The 18,519-nt window shown below is 40.7% G+C and overlaps 1 pseudogene; it reads right to left on the bottom strand.

The window, feature by feature from the left end:
* Positions 1 to 828: 828 nt before the first annotated feature.
* LOC116558237 lies at positions 829 to 13,691 on the bottom strand (annotated as a pseudogene).
* Between the last annotated feature and the right edge of the window lie 4,828 nt (positions 13,692 to 18,519).

Genomic DNA, 18,519 nt, shown 5'->3' on the forward strand with positions numbered 1-18,519 from the left:
ATTACAAAGCTACAGGCAGTGTGTTTGTTACTGGCATAAGAATAGATGTATAGAAGCTGGGTGTGGTGGCTCACGCCTGTAATTCCAGCACTTTGGGAGGCTGAGGCAGGTGGATTACCTGAGGTCAGGAGTTCGAGACCAGCCTGGCCAACATGGTGAAACCCCATCTCTATTAAAAATACAAAAATTAGCTGGGCATGGTGGCATGTGCCTGTAATCCTAGCTACTGGGGAAGCTAAGGCAGGAGGATCGCTTGAACCCAGGGGGCAAAAGTGTCGGTGAGCTGAGACCATGCCATGGCACTCCAGCCTGGGTGAGAAGAATGAAATTTCGTCTCAAAAAATGGAAGGAAGGAAGGAAGGAAGGAAGGAAGGCAGGAGGGAAGGAGGAAGGGAAGGAGAGAGAGAGAAAGAAAGAAAGAAAAAGAAAAGACATATAGATCAATGGGTGAAAATCAAGAATCCAGAAATAAATTCTTAACATTCGATAGTCAATTGATTTTCTTTTTCTTTAATTTTTGGCCAAAATCATTCTGTTTTTTATTATCACCAACAATGTGGAACAATGTTGGTAATAAAATACTCCCTGCCAAGGTAAACTGCTCCTACTGACCTCTCCCTTCTTTGTATGACACTGCACTGCATATATACCTGCACATGGAGAAAACCCAGACCCAAATAGCCATTGGAAATATCTGAAGTGTTCATAGTAGCCATCTAGCCGGCCCATATTACCACATACTCTCTATTTTCTTCTGTAAATATATCTTGAGTAGTCAAAATCAAACATACCAAAAAACCCACATCAATGTGTATCTTCCTATTTATGTCAAAGATTCTCATCCCAACTAGTCACAAGACCATCTCCCACTGAAGCCATTGGCGACTGACATCTGATGCTATAACTTCTGTGTGTTCGACAGTTCTTGCTCATCTTTTTTGCCTGGACCATCTGGCATGTGCTCGAAGGGATAAACACCAACGGCTCTTTAATACTCAGCCATGTGTCAAAAAAAATCACATAGACAGTATCACACTGTAATTTTTGATAAAGGTTTCCCAGACAGAGTGACAATCTTTGACTGTATAGATGCCAATCCAGATTTCCTAGGATCTGGCTGACTTTCTGTCCAGTGACTCCTGGACACTGGTCTGTACCTGGGGGCCCCCAGTGGAGTATTGATCTTTAAAGGTGGAGTTCTGAGGAATGTCAGGAGGCTCCTAGGTCTCTGTCAGGGCCATCTCTGAGCACTGCTTGGTAGCTTGCTCAATCTGAAACATCACTCCATCCTTATAGAGCAAAATATATTCAAATAATCTCTTGCAGTGAATTATTGCACCATCCTCTCATCCAGCACCACATTCGCTGGTTCAGACTGTCCTGGGAGAATGGGGCACAGCTGTTGCAGCTATTGCTCTGCTGGTACACAACCTGGTGACCATCTGATTTTCAATGAATGTCAATGCAATTTACCCATGTAACAAGCCTGTACATGTACCCTTTGAACTTAAAAGTTGGAAATAAAAGAAGCTGGATAAATTAAAAAAATAATAAATAAGAATGTTAAGACACTACAATAGGGGAAGTATACAACAAAGGGTGCTGGGACAGGTGAATATCTATATGCAAAAGAATGAATTGGAACTTATACCTTATACCATATTCAAAGATTAACTCAAAATGAATCATGAACTACAACGTGAGAGCTAAAATACAAAATTGTTTGAAGAAAACATAGGAGTTAAATATTTGTGACTTGGGGTTAGGCAATGGCCTTTTTTAGATATGACACCAAAAGCACAAGTGACAATATTAAAAATAGGTGCATAGGACTATATCAAAATTAAAAACTTTTGTGCATCAAAGGACACCATCAATAGAGTGAGAAGGCAACCAAGAGAATGGGAGAAAATATTGCAAATCGTATCTGATAGGGGATTAATATTCAGAATATATAATGAACTAGAAAGCAACAACAAAACCCAAACAATTCAATTAAAAAATGGAAGGCAGCCTAGGCAACATGGCAAAACTCCGTCTCTACAAAAAATACAAAAATTAGCTGGGCATAATGGCATGCACATGTAGTTCTAGCTACCGGGGGTAAGGGGAGGGGCGCTGAGGTGGGATGATCACATGAGCAAGGGAGGTGGAGGCTGTAGTGAGCTATGATCTGGCCACTGCACTCCAGTCTAGGAAACAGAGTGAGACCCTATATTTAAAAAAAAAAAAAAAAAAAAAAAGACTCGAACAGACATTTCACTACTAAAGGAAATATACAAAAGACCAATAAGCACATAAACACGTTCTCATGATTATTACCCATCAGAGAAATGTGAATCAAAATCACAAGAACATATATTTCATATTCACCAGACTGACTATAATAAATAAGACAGACAAGTGTTGGTGAGAATGTGGAGAAACCAGGACCTTCATCTATTGCAGATCGAATTTTAAATTTTAAAATAGCGTAGCCGTTTTGGAAACCAGATTGGTAGTTCCTCAAATTTTTAACAGTTATCTAGGCCCTCAAAATTTTTGGAGTTATTAGCCAGGCATGGTGGTGGGTACCTGTAATCCCAGCTCCTAGGGAGGCTCAGGCAGGAGAATAGCTTGAACCCAGGAGGCAGAGGTTGCAGTGAGCCAAGATGGTGCCATTGCACTCCACCCTGGGCAACAAGAGTGAAACTCCATCTCACACACAAAAAAATTCAGAGTTATCTAGACCCAGTCCATTCTTAGGTATATATCAGAGAAAAAAGAAAACATATGTACACAACATAAAAACTTGCACATAAATGTTCATAGAGGAATTATTACAATCATTCAAAATTAGAAACAATCCAAATATTCTTCTATTGGTAAACGAGTAAACAAAATGTGATATATTTATACAATGGAATATTACTTACCAGTAAAAACTAATGAACTATTGATACATTCCATAACATGGATAAACCTTGAAAACATTAGTTACAAAGGTCATATATTACGTGATTTCACATATGTAAAATGTCCAGAATAGGCAAATCCATAGAAACAGGAAGCAGATAAGTCATTGCCAAAGTCTGGGTGGAGTGGGGAATGGGGAGTGACTGCTAATGGGTGTGGGGTCTTTTGGGAGTGATGAAAGTGTTCTGAAACTATATAGTGTTTATTCTTGCATAATTCCAAAAATGTACTAAATTTCACTGAACTGCACACTTTAAAATATCAAATGTTATGGTATATAAATTATCTTAAAAATAGCTACTATTAAGAATAGTATTAAAGGCTAGGGATGGTTGCTAACGCCCGTAATCCCAGCACTTTGGGAGGCAGAGGCAGACAGATCACAAGGTCAAGAGATAGAGACCATCCTGGCCAATATGGTGAAACCCCTTCTCTACTAAAAATACAAAAATTAACTGGATATGGTGGCGTGTACCTGTAGTCCCAGCCACTCGGGAGGCTAAGGCAGGAGAATCGCTTGAACCCGGGAGGTGGAGGTTGCAGTGACCCGAGATGGTGCCACTGCACTGTAGCCTGGTGGCAGAGTGAGACTTTGTCTTAAAAAAAAAAAAAATTATTAAAAACTGGAGCTTGATTTTTTCTTAAGGTGAGAGGTAGTGGTAAAAGAATTTGAGTGTGTGTGTCTCTGTGTGTGTGTGTGGATATAGAATTATATAAGATGTACTTTTTTATATCTCATTTCTTTGCTGAGACTTTCAATTTTTTCATTTGTTTTGAGTGTGTTTTTAATGGCTCATGTAATAATTTTATCATGTCCACTTTAAAGTCTTCATCAAGTACTTTCATTCTCTTTGTCATCTCAGTAGTGGCATTTACTGATTGTCTTTTTTCAATTAGTTTGAGATTGTTTTGGTCCTTGTTATAATTAGTGCTTTTTAATATAAATCAGGCTGTTTTAAGTGTGACGCTATGAGACTCTGGATGTTATTTAAAACCTTCTGTTATAGCTAGCTTCTTTTGATACCACTCTGGAGTGGAAGGAGGGAGACGCTACATTATTACTGCTCAATGTGAGTAGAAGCTGAGGTTACCCATTGCGCTTCTTTGGATACCTGAGTGAGAGTCTCCTTATTTCTGCTGAGTAGGGATAGGTGTCTGTCTAGTCTGTCTCTTTTTCTTACCTTATCGCATGGCTAGACCCTCAGTACAATATTGAATAGAAATGTTAATAGTGGACATCCTTGGCTTGTTACTTGACTTCACAGGAAAACAAAGATTCACTCTTTTATTATTACACACGTTAGCTGTGCATTTTAACAGTTGTCTCTTACCAGGAACAAATGGAAGAGGTTTCCTTCTATTCTTAATGAACTTCGAGTTTTTAATCAGGAATCAATTTTGGATTTTACCAAACATTTTTCTGTTTCTATTAAGATAATCATCGGATTTTTTTCAGTTTATTAATATGATAAAAAGTTGATTTTTATATTGATTGATTTTAAAATATTAAATCAATTTTGCATTCCTGGGATAAATCCCACTTGGTCAGGACATATTCTCCTTCTCATGTGCTTTCCAATTTGACATGTTAAAATTTTATTAGAACATTTTGCATTTTCATTCATGGAAGACATTGGTTTACAGGGTTTTGTGTTCGGTTTTGGTTAATGCTGGTTTCATATAATGAATTGGGTTATATTTCCTCTACTTCAATATTTGTGAAGTATTTTCATATAATTAATATTGTTTCTTCTTCAGATGCTTGGTAGAATTCACCAGTAAGGCCATCTGGACCTAAAGTTTTCTTCATGAGAACATTTTTAAATGTACAAATTTAGTTTCTCTAATAGATATTTGGTGACTTGGATAATCTATTTTTTCAGTGAATTTTGTAATCCTTCTCATTTGAAGGCAACTTGGCAATGTCTGGAGATATTATTGATTGTTATGACTGAGAGTACAGCAGGCATCTAGTAGGTAGAAGTCAAGAATGCTACTAAACATCCTATAATATACAGAAAAGCCCCCATGACAAAGAATTACGTAGTTTAAAGTGTTGATAATGCTAATATTGAGAAAATCTGCTTTAATCAGACTGATTAAGAAAAAAAGAAAAAGAAATTACCAATATTATATATGAGAAAAGGGACATCATTGTAGATACTACATCTCTTAAAAGTATAATAAGCCAAAATCATGAATAACCATATGCCAATAAGTTTGAAAATTTAGATAAAGTTGACAATTTATTGAAAAACACAAATTATAATTTTTACACTACTCAAGTAAAATTAAATATCTGAGATCAAAATGATGCTTTAAAAATTTGGTTCTCTTTGAAGGGTGATGGGGAATCAATTTATTGTTTTTAATATTGTTTTTTCTTAAAAGTGAAAATAAGCATTTTTCCTGGCTTCCTTATAGAAGTTGTACTAGATATTGCTAATTGCATCTGTGAGTATTTGAACGATGTCCTCTGTCATCTGCATTTCCTATAAAATGGCATTTGGACTGGGCACAGTGGCTAAAGCTTGTAATCCCAGGACTTTGGGAGGCTGAGGTGGGGGATCACTTGTGCCAGGAGTTCAAGACCAGCCTGGCCAAGATAACAAAATCCCCTCTCTACTAAAAAATACAAAATTAGCCAGTCGAGGTGGCACATGCCTATAGTCTCAGGTACACAGGAGGCTGAAGCATGAGAATTGCTTGAACCCAGGAGGTGGAGGTTGCAGTGAGCCATGATCTTGCCACTGCACTCCAGCCTGGGAGACAGAGCAAGAGTCTATCTCAAAAAAAAAAAAAAAAAAGTAATTGAAAATGGAATCACTTCTTCTCCTTGTGTGTTTGTCTTTGTTCACAGATTGCATGCAGTTGACTTTACTTCTGAAAACATTTTCTTCTCTATTCTTTTGATCCCATTTCTCCATGGTTTTCCTCCCATATCCCCACCCTCCCTTCTCCCTGCCTTCCCTCCGCTTTGCCAGAACTTTAAGTCTTGCCATAGCCTGGCTGAAAATCGTATCTACAGTCTTGATTACATTCAAGTTTGACATTTTTGGCCAGATTACTTCTTACTGGGTAATACTACCAGGGCAAAGGGTGTTTGTTCAACAAGTACAGTGCACAGGTAAAAAATAATAATAGTGGGGGAACTTTTAGATTACAAGAGGCCTAAATGACTGTCTTAGTCAATTTTCTGTTGCTAAAACAAGGTATCTGAGACAAACTGCACAATATATAAAAGAAAGAGGTTTATTTTGCTCACAATTCTGGAGGTTGGAAAGTCCGAGATCAGGCAACCACATCTGCTCAGCTTCTGCTGAGGGCTTCATGCTATATCATGATGTGGTAGAAGGCATCACAAAGTGAGAGGGCTGCCCTGAGAGCCAAACTGGCTTTTATGGTACACCCACTACTTTGATAACATGTTAATTAGTTAACCCATTAATCCATTAATTCATGAATGGATTAATCACCTCTTAAAGGCCTTACCTGTTAATACTGTTACATTGGGGATTACATTTCAACATGAGTTTTAGAGGGGACAAACTAACCCAAACTATAGCAATGATATATTTTTTACAAAACAGACAAAACTAGGCCAGAAGCAGTGGCTCATGCCTGTAATCCTACCACTTTGGGAGGCCAAGAAAGGCAGATCACCTGAGGTTGGGAGTTTGAGACCAGCCTGACCCCATGGAGAAACCCCATCTCTACTAAAAATACAAAAAATTAGCCAGGTGTGGTGGCACACACCTGTGATCCCAGCTACTCGGGAACCCTGTCTCCTTGGCTTGCAGTGGGCCAACCCCTTGCTGCCTCTTCACTTGATCTTTCCCCTGTACATGTGTATCCTGGTTTCTGCTCCTTTTCCTCTAGGGACACCAGTCATTTTGGATCAGGACCCTATTCCTGTGACCTCATTTAACCTATCTCTAAACACAATCACATTGGGGGAAGGGAGACTAGGGCTTTGTATTAGTCCATTTTCATGCTGCTGATAAAGACCAAGGCTGATAAAGTACCAAGGCTGGGTAATTTATAAAGAAAAAGAGGTTTAATGGACTCACAGTTCCATGTGGCTGGGAAGGCTTCACAATCATGGCAGAAAATGAAAGGCATGTCTTACATGGTGGCAGTGAAGAGAGAATGAGAGAACCAAGTAAAAGGGGTTTCCCCTCGTAAAACCATCAGATCTCACGAGACTTATTCACTAGGAAGAGAACAGTATGGAGGGAACCACCTCCATGACTCAATTATCTCCCACAGAATCCCTCTCACAACATGGGAATTATGGGAGCTACAATTTGAGATGAGATTTGGCTGGACACCTACTTCGACATATGAATTCTGGGAGCACACTATTCAGCCCGTAACTATAACTTGTCAAGTTTCATTCCTTAACCTTAGTGGTAGTTGCAAGTGTTCATTATAATAATTTGTATTCCATACATATGTTTATGTGGTTTGTGGATCTGTGTTATATTTTAAATCAAAAATATTTTTAATGTCAGGATACTGATTTTGAGGAGAAGGGTTTAAGGAGGGCATAAAAGTTTTGAGGACATGGCATTTTCTGATTTTTTTATTTACCTGGGTGTTGCAAAAATGTGCCCAGATACACATCCATAATTTTTTACTCTTGTGGGTATGTTTTATTTCAACAATAAAAGTTATTTAAAAATAAAAGAAAGAAGGCACAGGAGAGCCTTCCTTAGCCAGCTTAATTTACCCTTCATTTTTTATTTTAGGAAATGTTGCCTTTTGGTATCATCTGTGTCATGGGAGAAATACATAATTTCATGCTCAATTTAGAAAGAGTCCAGATGCTGTTACATTATTTAGTTGGCACTGGGTGGAAGTGTTGCTTAAAAAGAGGCTTTTGGTGCCAGAAATTTCTTTGCAATATATCATGTTAAACACTGTTGATTTGTGTTTTAAATGTTGCCTAATGCTTTTTGTAGTATTTGAGTTCTTATTGTAAACTATAGGAGCTATCTGCAGGGAATCCAAGGCCTTTCCTGTTTCTCATTTCCTTCATTTTTGGAGATAACATCACAGTATGGAGAGAGAACCCAGTTATTTCTAAATCCATAGATTCACTGGAGGTGGGCAATGTCAAATCAGCACCTGAATAAATAAAACATGAGCCCATTAGTGCAAACTTATATGACCTGTCAGCATCATTAGGCTTTTCTGTGCACAGGAAGCCAGCAGGGATAAGGCCTTTCATAATTATGGCATCTCTCGAGAGAGCCTAACAAATCCAGGCTTTGCTTTTTGAATAAGCATTCTGGTGTTTACTTTGCAGGCAAGGGTCTCACTTCATTTTTAGGTTGCTGTAATTCAAACCCTGCCCTCCTAGGAGTCGAACCGCCCTGCTGTGAATGGATGCACCCAACTAGATTCCATGGAAATTCAATTCCACCAACTTAACACACATAATGACCAAGCAGTAGCAGGCTTATTTACCACGGTTTACAATCCCTGATACTGGTATTCTCAAAGGTAGTCTCTGCAACAACCCTCTCGTTTGTTAGAAAAAACTTGTTAACTTTACAATTCAAGCTCAGGTAGTGTGTGTTAATATTTAAGAGTGCAAAGCTTAGGAGAATGGACATGCACCAGAAATGTCCAGGTTCAAATCCAGCCTCGCCACTTGTGTTAGTCCATTCTTGCTTTGCTATAAAGAAATACCCGAGACTCGGTAATACACAAAGAAAAGAGGTTTCGTTGGCTCACAGTTCTGCAGGCTGTACAGGAAGCATGACAATATTTGCTTCTGGATAGGCTTCAGGGAGATTTTACTAATGGTGGAAGGTAAAACAAGCAGTTTACATGGCGAAAGCAGGGGCAATGCTATTCTGACATTACAGCACACTTTTAAAGAACAAGGTCTCACAAGAAGTCACTCACTGTCACAAGAATAGCACCAAGTGCTAACCATTCATGAAAAGTCCACCCCTATGAGCCAATCACCTCCCACCAGGCCCCACCTCCAACAATGGAGATTACAATTCAACGTGAGATTTGGGCACAGCCACAGGTCCAAACCATATCAACATTTACTAGCTGGGTAGCCTGATGCAAGTTTCTAAACCTTCCTGGGCCTCAATTTACTCATCTATAAGTGGGTCCATAATATTGTCTATCACACAGGGTTCATGTGAGAATTAAATGGTATTATGTATAAAGCACTTAGAGAAGCACATATAGTAAGTGCTCTATGAATTTGTTTTGATTATTATTCTCATTAGCTGTATGAGCTCACACAAGTAAGAAACTGTGCTTCACTTTCCTTATCTATAAAATGAAAATAATAAAAACAGTACCTACATTGTAGAGTTGTTATAAATATTGAATTAGTTAATTCATGTACAGTATCTAGTGAATTGCCTAGCACATAGTCAGCACCCAATGATTTTTAGCTATTATCATTTGTTCTTTTCTGTTTTCTTACATACAGAAATGCAGACAGGAAGGTAGACTGAATGTAATTTATGCAAAGTGTTCACCGGTTTTAAGAAAAAATACTGCTTTTTAAATATGCCTGTTATATTTTCCTATGATCAAGGAAACACATTTCTATAATAATAAATTTGTAAAAGAGAAAAAAAGTAAAATTTTCATAATCTTACTCTACAATTATATATACTTTATATTTTTTGTATTAGGTTGATGGAAGTTTAATTGCAGTTTTTGTCATTGAAAGTAATGGCAAAAACCGCAAGTATTTTTGCACCAACCTAACATTATATTTTTCTTTCTGATCTCTTCTTTACTATGCCCAAACTCAGAGCAGAGTAAAAGAAAATCATAATTTTAACATTTGGCCATTGATTTCCTCCTAGAGGAGAATCATGTCCCTTTAGCAAAATTCCTTAATAAAATCACTTGAATGGAAAGTGAGACTGTCAGGGCATATAGTTAAGAATACAGGCCAGGCACAGTGGCTCAAGCCTGTAATCCCAGCACTTTGGGAGGCTGAGGCAGGTGGATCACGAGGTCAAGAGATCGAGACCATCCTGGTCAACACGGTGAAACCCCGTCTCTACTAAAAATACAAAAAATTAGCTGGGCATGGCGGTACGTGCCTGTAATCCCAGCTACTCAGGAGGCTGAGGCAGGAGAATTGCCTGAACCCAGGAAGCGGAGGTTGCGGTGAGCCGAGATCGCGCCATTGCACTCCAGCCTGGGTAACAAGAGCAAAACTCCATCCCCAAAAAAAAAAAAAAAAAGAACACAGAAAGAAAGCTAAGCCACTCAGCATTAGGGATGAGCAATAATCTGGAAATACAAAGTGAGCAAAGTAAAAAGAAAAGCAGAAGGAGGGTGTTAAAAGCATAATGAAATGGCTGGGGGTCTTAAGAAAAAGAAAGTGCTGGATCATTACTGCCATATGATCCAGCAGTCCCACTTCTGGGAATTTATCCAGAATTGAAATCAGGACCTTGAAGAGATATGTGCACTCCCATGTTCATTACACCACTATTTGCAGTAGCCAAGTTACAGAAACAACACAAAAGTCCATCAAGAGATGAGTGCTTAAAAAATGTGGCACACACACACACACACACACACACGGAATGTTATTCAGCCTTTAAAAAGGAAATTCTGCCATTTGCAACAAAAGGTATCGACTAGAAGACATTTTGCTAAATGAAATAAGCCAGGCACGAAAGGACAGACTCTACATGATTTCATTTATGTAAGGTACCTAAAATAGTAAAACAGAAAAGCAGAAAATAGCATGGTGGTTTCCAGCAGATGGGGACAAGGGAAGAATGAGCTGTTCAATGAGTATAAAATTACAGTTATAAAAAATGAGTAAGTTCTAGATATCTGCTGTACAACATTGTGCCTATAGTTGTGCCTATACAGTGTTGTACACTTAAACAGGTGTGAAGAGGGAAGATGTCATAAGTGTTCTTAACACACACACACACACACACACACACATACACACATACACACAGGGCAAAGGGACACAAGGAAATTTTAGAGGTGATTGATATATTTATTACTTTGACTGTAGTGATGGTATCACTGGTGCATGTGATGTCCAAACTTATCAAATTATATACATTAAGTGAGTACTGTTTTTATGCATATCAATCATACCCCAGGCCAGGTGCAGTAGCTCACACCTGTAATCCCAGCACTTCAAGATGCCAAGGCAGAAGGATCGCTTAGGTCGAGCAGTTCAAATCCAGCCTGAACAACATAGTGAAACCCTGTCCCTACTACAAATACAAAAACTGACGTGGGAGAATCACCTGAACCTGGGAAGGCTGAGCCTGCAGTAAGCCATGATTGTGCCACTGCACTCCAGCCCTGGCAACAGAATGAGATCTCATCTCAAAAAAAAAAAAAAAAAAAAAGAAAGAAAATAATTATATCCCAATGAAGCTGTTTTAAAATGGTCTAATGTTATAACTTTTATCATGTATTACATAATGCCATCCATTTCCCCAAACTAAATAGTCTATTTAATCACCAACAAAAGCCTTGTGTGTGTATGCATTTATGTGTGTATGTGAATCATGGAAACATGCTGAAGTCCATGTTTGGGCCAGTGTAGTGTAGGAGAGAGACAGCCTGCCCTGGTGCGACAGAAACTGACTATTCATGAGCATCCTTTATCTAATAAGAGATTCCTTAAGTTTTACCTAAGGACAAAGCCATTCAGCTAAAGTCTACATTTTCTACTCTTGCAATCAAGTATGGCCGTGTGTAAAGTTCTGGCCAATGATAAAAAGTATTGCGCACGACACCTGTTGCACACAGCCCACCTCCTTGCCTCAGTGACCTAATGGGGGCGGACCCCGTTTCTGTACACGACCCTCTACTACTGTCCATGGCACGGCCCCCTACTGCGCATGGCCCACCTCTCTGCCTAGGTGACATAATGGGGTGGCCCCCTCCCTTGTTACTCATATGATTATGTATGCCCTGTCACTAAGCCTACAGATGATGACCTCACTCACGACCCTTCCCCCTGCTTGTACCTAATAAATACAGATGCTTCTGGACATTCGGGGCCTTGCCTGTCTCTGCTCATAGGTGGTGTGGTCACCTGAGTCCGGCTGCTCTTCTCCAGTTCTTCAGTGTCCTGTCACTTTACTTCTCAGATCCTGTGCCTCAGCACAGCAAAAGGGACACCCCACGACCCTGTGGGACCCATAGCCCTACAGTTTGGTTTCTTTTGCTTGTTGATTTAAGTTCTTTACAGATTCTGTATTTTAGACCTTTGTCAGATGCCATAGTTTGCAAATATTTTCTCCTATTCTGCAGGTTGTCTGTTTACTCTGTTGATGTTTGTTTTTGCTTTGCAGAAGCTCTTTTGTTTAATTAGGTCCCACTTGTCAATATTTGTTTTTGTTGCAACTGCTTTTGGCATCTTTGTCATAAAGTCTTTGCCAGGGCCTATGACCAGAATGCTATTTCCTAGGTTTTCTTCCAGGGTTTACATTTGAGTCTTCAATCCATCTTGAGTGAATTTTTGTATATGGTGTAAGGAAGGAGTCCAGTTTCGATCTTCGGCATATGGTTAGCCAGTTATCCCAGCATCATTTATTGAATAGGGAGTCCTTTCCCCATTGGTTGTTTCTGTTTCATGGAGTCAATTTATATTTTTTAAGTTGACGAATCAAGAAACAGAGATATAGAATAAGCTATCCAGAATTTAGTGGCAAATAAGCAGAAAAGCTAGATAACAGAAGCAGTTAAGATTATTGGGGGTGATTTCACTTTTTACTTTATATCTCTGTGCTACTATTGTTTTTTTACTAAGTGCAATAGACAGGATAATGGTCCCAAAGATGTCAATGTCCTAGTCCTAGGAACCTGTAAATATGTCACTTCACATATCAAAAGACACTTTGTGGATATGATTAGGCTAAGGATTGTGAGGTGGGGGAGATTATCCTAGAGTCTCTGGATGGGCTCAATGCAATTACAAGGGTCCCTATGAGAAGGAGGCAGGAGCATGAGAGTCAGAGAGGAGATGTGACAACGGAAGCAGGTTGAAGTGATGCACTTTGCAGATGCATGAAGAGGCCATGAGCCAAGGAATTTGGGTAACTTCTAGAAGCCGGAAAAGGTATGAAAAGGATTCTCCCATAGAGATTCTAGAAGAAACAAAGCTTTGCCAACATTTTGATTTTATCCCTAAGGACCCATTTTGGATTCCTGACCTCCATGACTTCAAGGTAATAAATTTGCATGGCATGGTGACTCATCCCCAAATCCCAGCTACGTGGGAGGCTAAAGCAGGAAGATTGCTTGAACCCAGGAGTTCAAGGTTGCAGTGAGCCATGATTGCACCACTGCACTCCAGCCTGAGTGACAGAGCCCCCATCTTTAAAAGTTAATAATAATAATGTTTTAAGATAATAAGTTTATGTTGTTTTAAGCCACTAAATTTGTGGGAAATGGAATGGAGTCCTACCCTTTTTCCTTGGTGAAAATAGGAAAGGAATATTTTTATTTTGTATGTATTAGCTTAAAAAGCTTTAACGAGTCAGCAAAACTTCAGGAACATCCCTTATGTCTCTGAAGGCCCAAATACTAATTTATCAGACACAGTTCTTTCCCGAAAGACTTTCAAAGTAGAAGAATTTTTTGCCATCCTACTCACCTGCAGCTGACCCAGAGGGCAAAGCAATGTACATGCAGAAGGATGGCTCTGAGAAATCTAGACCCTGCTCCAGTGTGGTGGAGGGTAGCACTCCCATTTGCCGCTGTCATGGCCATCCATTACAAAATTGATGTCACCATCAGTCACAGAGATTGCTAAGAGGTCACAGGACATTGCCTAGGAAATCCAGGCAGACTGGGGCCTCCCTTCTTGTTTCATGGATCCAATTCACCATTCTCAGGGAGGAAGTGTCTTTTCTTTTGCTCCCAATGCCAGAACTTTACACTTTAGAAAAAGTGTCCAGCAGAGTGACCTCTAGGCACATCACTAAGAGTAATACGGTGATTTTTTTTTTTGAGATAGGGTCTCCCTCTGTCACCCAGGCTAGAGTGCAGTGGCATGATCATGGCTCACTGTAGCCTCTACCTCCCAGGCTCAAATAATCCTCCTACCTTGGCCTTCTGAGTAGCTGGGACCACAGGACCATACCACATGCCCAGCTAATGTTCTGATTTTTTTGTAGAGACAAAGTCTCACTACTTTGGCTCAAGTGATTCTCCTGCCTCGGCTTCTGAAAGATCTGGGATTACAGGTGTGAGGCACCACGCCCAGCCTATGTGATGATTTTGAAAGCACAACAACTCTTGGACTGACTAGTGGCCACTGGGCACCCTCACCCCTAGCCTTCTCACTTTTTATCGCAACTACATCCTTGGTGGTCTGAGCTCAGGAAATCTCGCTGGTGTAGCTCAAGTGAAATATAATCTTTCTCCCACGGAAAAAGGAAACGAAAGTGACCATGGCAGGTGAGGTGCTCAATTGGCAGCTCTGAAATGTAGCCTGGAGGAGCTGAGAGGGAACTAAAACAGTGCATTGAAGCTCCTTTTACAAAATTTATCCATCAAAACCCTCAACACACTCAAAAGGGTCTGCATTTGTCTAAGGTCCTGAGGTGCTGATGTTTCTCCCACACCCTTCAGGTCACTCCTGAAACAGCATTCTTTTATCAGCCAATGGAATTTTCCTGTTAAAAATTAGAATCAGAAGATTTTTCACTGCTTTGGTTCATGGAAGGAATATTCATTTTTAGGGGGAAAACCCCAACTTAATGAATAAGTACTGGGACAAATACTAAATTTAATCCACAGGACACATACAGGCAAAAAAAAAGGACTCAACTTAAGGCAAGGTGCTCTCTTTTAAGAGATTATTAGTGCACGGTTGATCCGTGGTATATTACAGCAGGATGAAAAGACAATGTGAGATTAGTACAAATCCATTATTTGAGCACATTCTCCCAGTGTAGGAACTGACACCAATTGAAGCCCAGCAACTGCCCCCAGGCCTATCAGGTAGTAAGTGGCAGAGCCAGGGATTGAATCCAGATGTCCCGATTCCAAGCCCTTGGCTTCCTTTCTGGTCAAGCTGCCTACCTGCTGGGAGCCTTTGCAGATACCAGTTGCCTTACCTCTATATCATATGATTCAACATGGAAGTAATATATACCACTTCTCACATGTTATTAATCAAAGCAAGCTACATATCAATAACGTAGGGTATACACTCCTCTTACTGGGAGGGCAGTGAGTAATTGGAGACAATACCAGCCCGGGCAATACAGTGAAACCCCATCTCTACAAAAAATAAAAAATCACCCAGGCTTGGTGATACATACCTGCAGTCCCAGCTACTCAGGAGGCTGAAGCGGAAGGATCACTTGAGTCCAGGAGGTTGAGGCTGCAATGAGCAGTGAACACGCCACTGCACTCAGCCTTGGTGATAGAGTGAGACGCTGTCTCAAAAAAGAAAGAAAGAAACAAATTGGAAAAAGCAATGCAGTCTGTAGCATCTCTTCACTCTGTCCCTTCAGCTTAACAGTGTTAGCAGCTGGTGATGATCTCTAGGTGAACTTGCTGTTCTGTTCAGCTTTTGCATCCTTTGAGTAAACAGTCCCTGCATTAGCATCTCTCTGTTTAAATACTCAAGTGCTTTCTTTGTTTTTGGTTTTTGTGTTGTTTTGTTTTGTTTTTTGAGACAGAGTCGCGCTCTGCCACCCAGGCTGGAGTGCAGTGGCATGATCTTGGCTCACTGCAACCTCTGCCTCCAGTGTTCAAGGGATTCTCCTGCCTCAGCCTCCTGGTTTCTGTTTCTTAGTTAAGCCAACAATCTCTGCCACATCAAGTTTTGGGCCCTTTATGTTTTAGAATATGCTACACACAGAAAATAATGTGTGCTGCGGTTTTTTAAAAATTAGTGTATGTAAAAATAGCATGTGAGAAAGAATAATGAAGATGGTCCTATATCGGTTGGCATTTGGTTCCATTCTGAGCTGGCATGCTGGGGCACGCCCATAGTCCCAGCCACTTGGGAGGCTGGGGCAAAATGATCACTTGAGCCCAGGAGTTTGTGGCTGCAGTGGGTGAAAATGATGCCACTGAACTCCAGCCTGGCTGACAGAGTAAGACCCCATCTTTTAAAAAATTAAATAAGTGAATTGATAGATAAGTAAAGATGCATGTGGCTCCATTCTGAGTGATGGAAAATCTAAAGCAGCAGTGGAAGCTGGGTGTGGTGACCTGCACCTGTAGTTCCAGCTACTTGGGAAACTGAGGCAGGAGAATAGCTTGAACCCACGAGGTTGCAGTGTGCTGAGATTACACCACTGCACACCAGCCTGGCAACAGAGTAAGACTCTATCTCAAAATAATAATAATAATAAATAAAAATAAAGCAGCAGTGGCATAAGTAAGGAAGAACTTGATTTCTCTTGCACATAAACCACGCCTGGAGATGAACAGCACAGGGGAATAATTTGAAAACCCCACAATCGTCAGGGACTCAGATCATCCCTTGGCTTCCACTTCATGCTCCAAGACAGACAGCAGCAATGACAAAATGTTCTGGAACTCGGTAATTCAAAAGGCAGGCTTCTGCTACCCCTCACCTGTCAAACATACATACATACATACCTATATATATATACACACACACACACACACACACACACACACGCACACAGAGAGAGAGAGAGAAAGAGAGAGAGAGAGAGAGAGAGGGAAAGGGAAAGAGAAAGAGAGGGAGGGAGAGGGAGAGAGAGACAGAGCTTTGCTCTGGTTTCCCAGGCTGGAGCGCAATAGCGTGATCTCATCTCACTGCAACCTCCGCCTCCCCGGTTCAAGCAATTCTCCTGCCTCAGCCTCCCAAGTAGTTGGGATTACAGGCCCCTGCCACCACACCCAGCTGATTTTGTAATTTTAGTAGAAACAGGTTTTCTCCATGTTGGCCAGGCTCATCTTGAACTCCTGACCTCAGGTGATCCACCTGCCTCAGTCTCCCAAAGTACTGGGATTACAGGCATGAGCCACTGCACCTGGCCACTTCAAATATTTTGAAAGCGGCTAATTAACTGCCTGGATATTTAACCATTTCTTTTTTCTTTTTTTTTTTTTCCTTAAAAAACTATGTAAACAGATACTGTTTCAATAGGCCAGAGCTCAGCACCTAACCACATTCTAGCCACAGGGGAAGCAGGGAAATACTGGTCTTAATTCTGGACAGCTTTTTGTCCGGCTAAGAAATAAGAGTTCTATTGTTAAGGAAGGAGTGGGGAGAATGGACATTCAGGGAAAACTGGCAATCTCTGGCACACCCCACAAATGTTCTCATTAATTAATAAATCTTGAGTAACCACTTGCTATTTATGGTAGCTCTAAACCCCAGGGAAGACATAGGCCTTTTTCCATTAGGATTGAGAGGAGAGAATTATGCTTCTGATACCTTAGGGAGACCTGATAAACTTGCACAGAGTTATAAAGACAAAGGAAGCAGCTATTATAAAAGGGACGTAGAGGCTGGGCACAATGGCTCATACCTGTAATCCCAGCACTTTGGGAGACTGAGGTGGGCAGATCACAAGGTCAAGAGATCGAGACCATCCTGGACAACATGGTGAAACCCCGCCTCTACAAAAAGTATAAACATTAGGGGGGCATGGTAGTGGGCACCTGTGGTACTAGCTACTCAGGAGGCTGGGGTGGGAATATCACCTGAGCCCAGGGGGTCGAGGATGTGGTGAGCCGTGATGGTGCCACTGCACTCCAGCCTAGGGGGCGACAGCGTGAGACCCTGTTTCAAAAAAAAACAAAAATGAAACAAACACTTATTTAAAAATGTACAGTTATTCGCATTAAATCCTCACCAAAAATGTGTAAAGTCTTTATTATCATCCTCATTTAACAAATGAGAAATCTAAAATATAAAGAGCTTCAATGATTTACCCAAGTTTGAAAACAATGACCATGTTGGGACTAAAATTGAAGTCCTCAGAGTCAAGAGTTCAGAATCTATGCCCTTTCCTCCCCGTCATTAGGCCTCCCTTCGGGCAGTTTGCAGAGCACATGTCTTCAAGTTGGAAGTGAGTGATTCCTACAAACCCACTGGGTGACACATGATGATGCTGGAGGTACGAGCTATGTGACATGGTTGGACCATTGGAAAAAAGATCCACCCCTCGTGGCCAGATAGTCTGCAACAGTCTGAATGTTGGTGTCCCTGCCGCCCAACAATTTGCATGTTGAAACTTAATTCCCAGTGGGATAACATTAAGAGGTGGAGCCTTTGGGAGATGACTGGGTCATGAGGGCTCTACTCCCATGAATGAGATTTGTGTCCTTACAAAAGAGGCTTGAGGAAGTTTCCTGGGCCTTTCTGCCATGTGAGGATGCTCGCAGCAAGAAGGCATCATTTTTGAAGCAGAGAGCAAGCCCTACCAGACACTGGGCCTGCAGGAGCCTGAGCTCCCGCTTCCCAACCTCCAGACCTGTGAGCAATACGTTTCTTTTTTTTTTTTTTTTTTTTTTTTTTTGAGACAGGATCTCACTCGTGTTGCCCATGATGGAGGGTAACTGCACAATCTTGGCTCACTG

Source organism: Sapajus apella, unplaced genomic scaffold (genome assembly GCF_009761245.1).
Source record: "Sapajus apella isolate SASKATOON/1434 unplaced genomic scaffold, GSC_monkey_1.0 scaffold21, whole genome shotgun sequence".
Taxonomy (NCBI): Eukaryota; Metazoa; Chordata; class Mammalia; order Primates; family Cebidae; genus Sapajus; species Sapajus apella.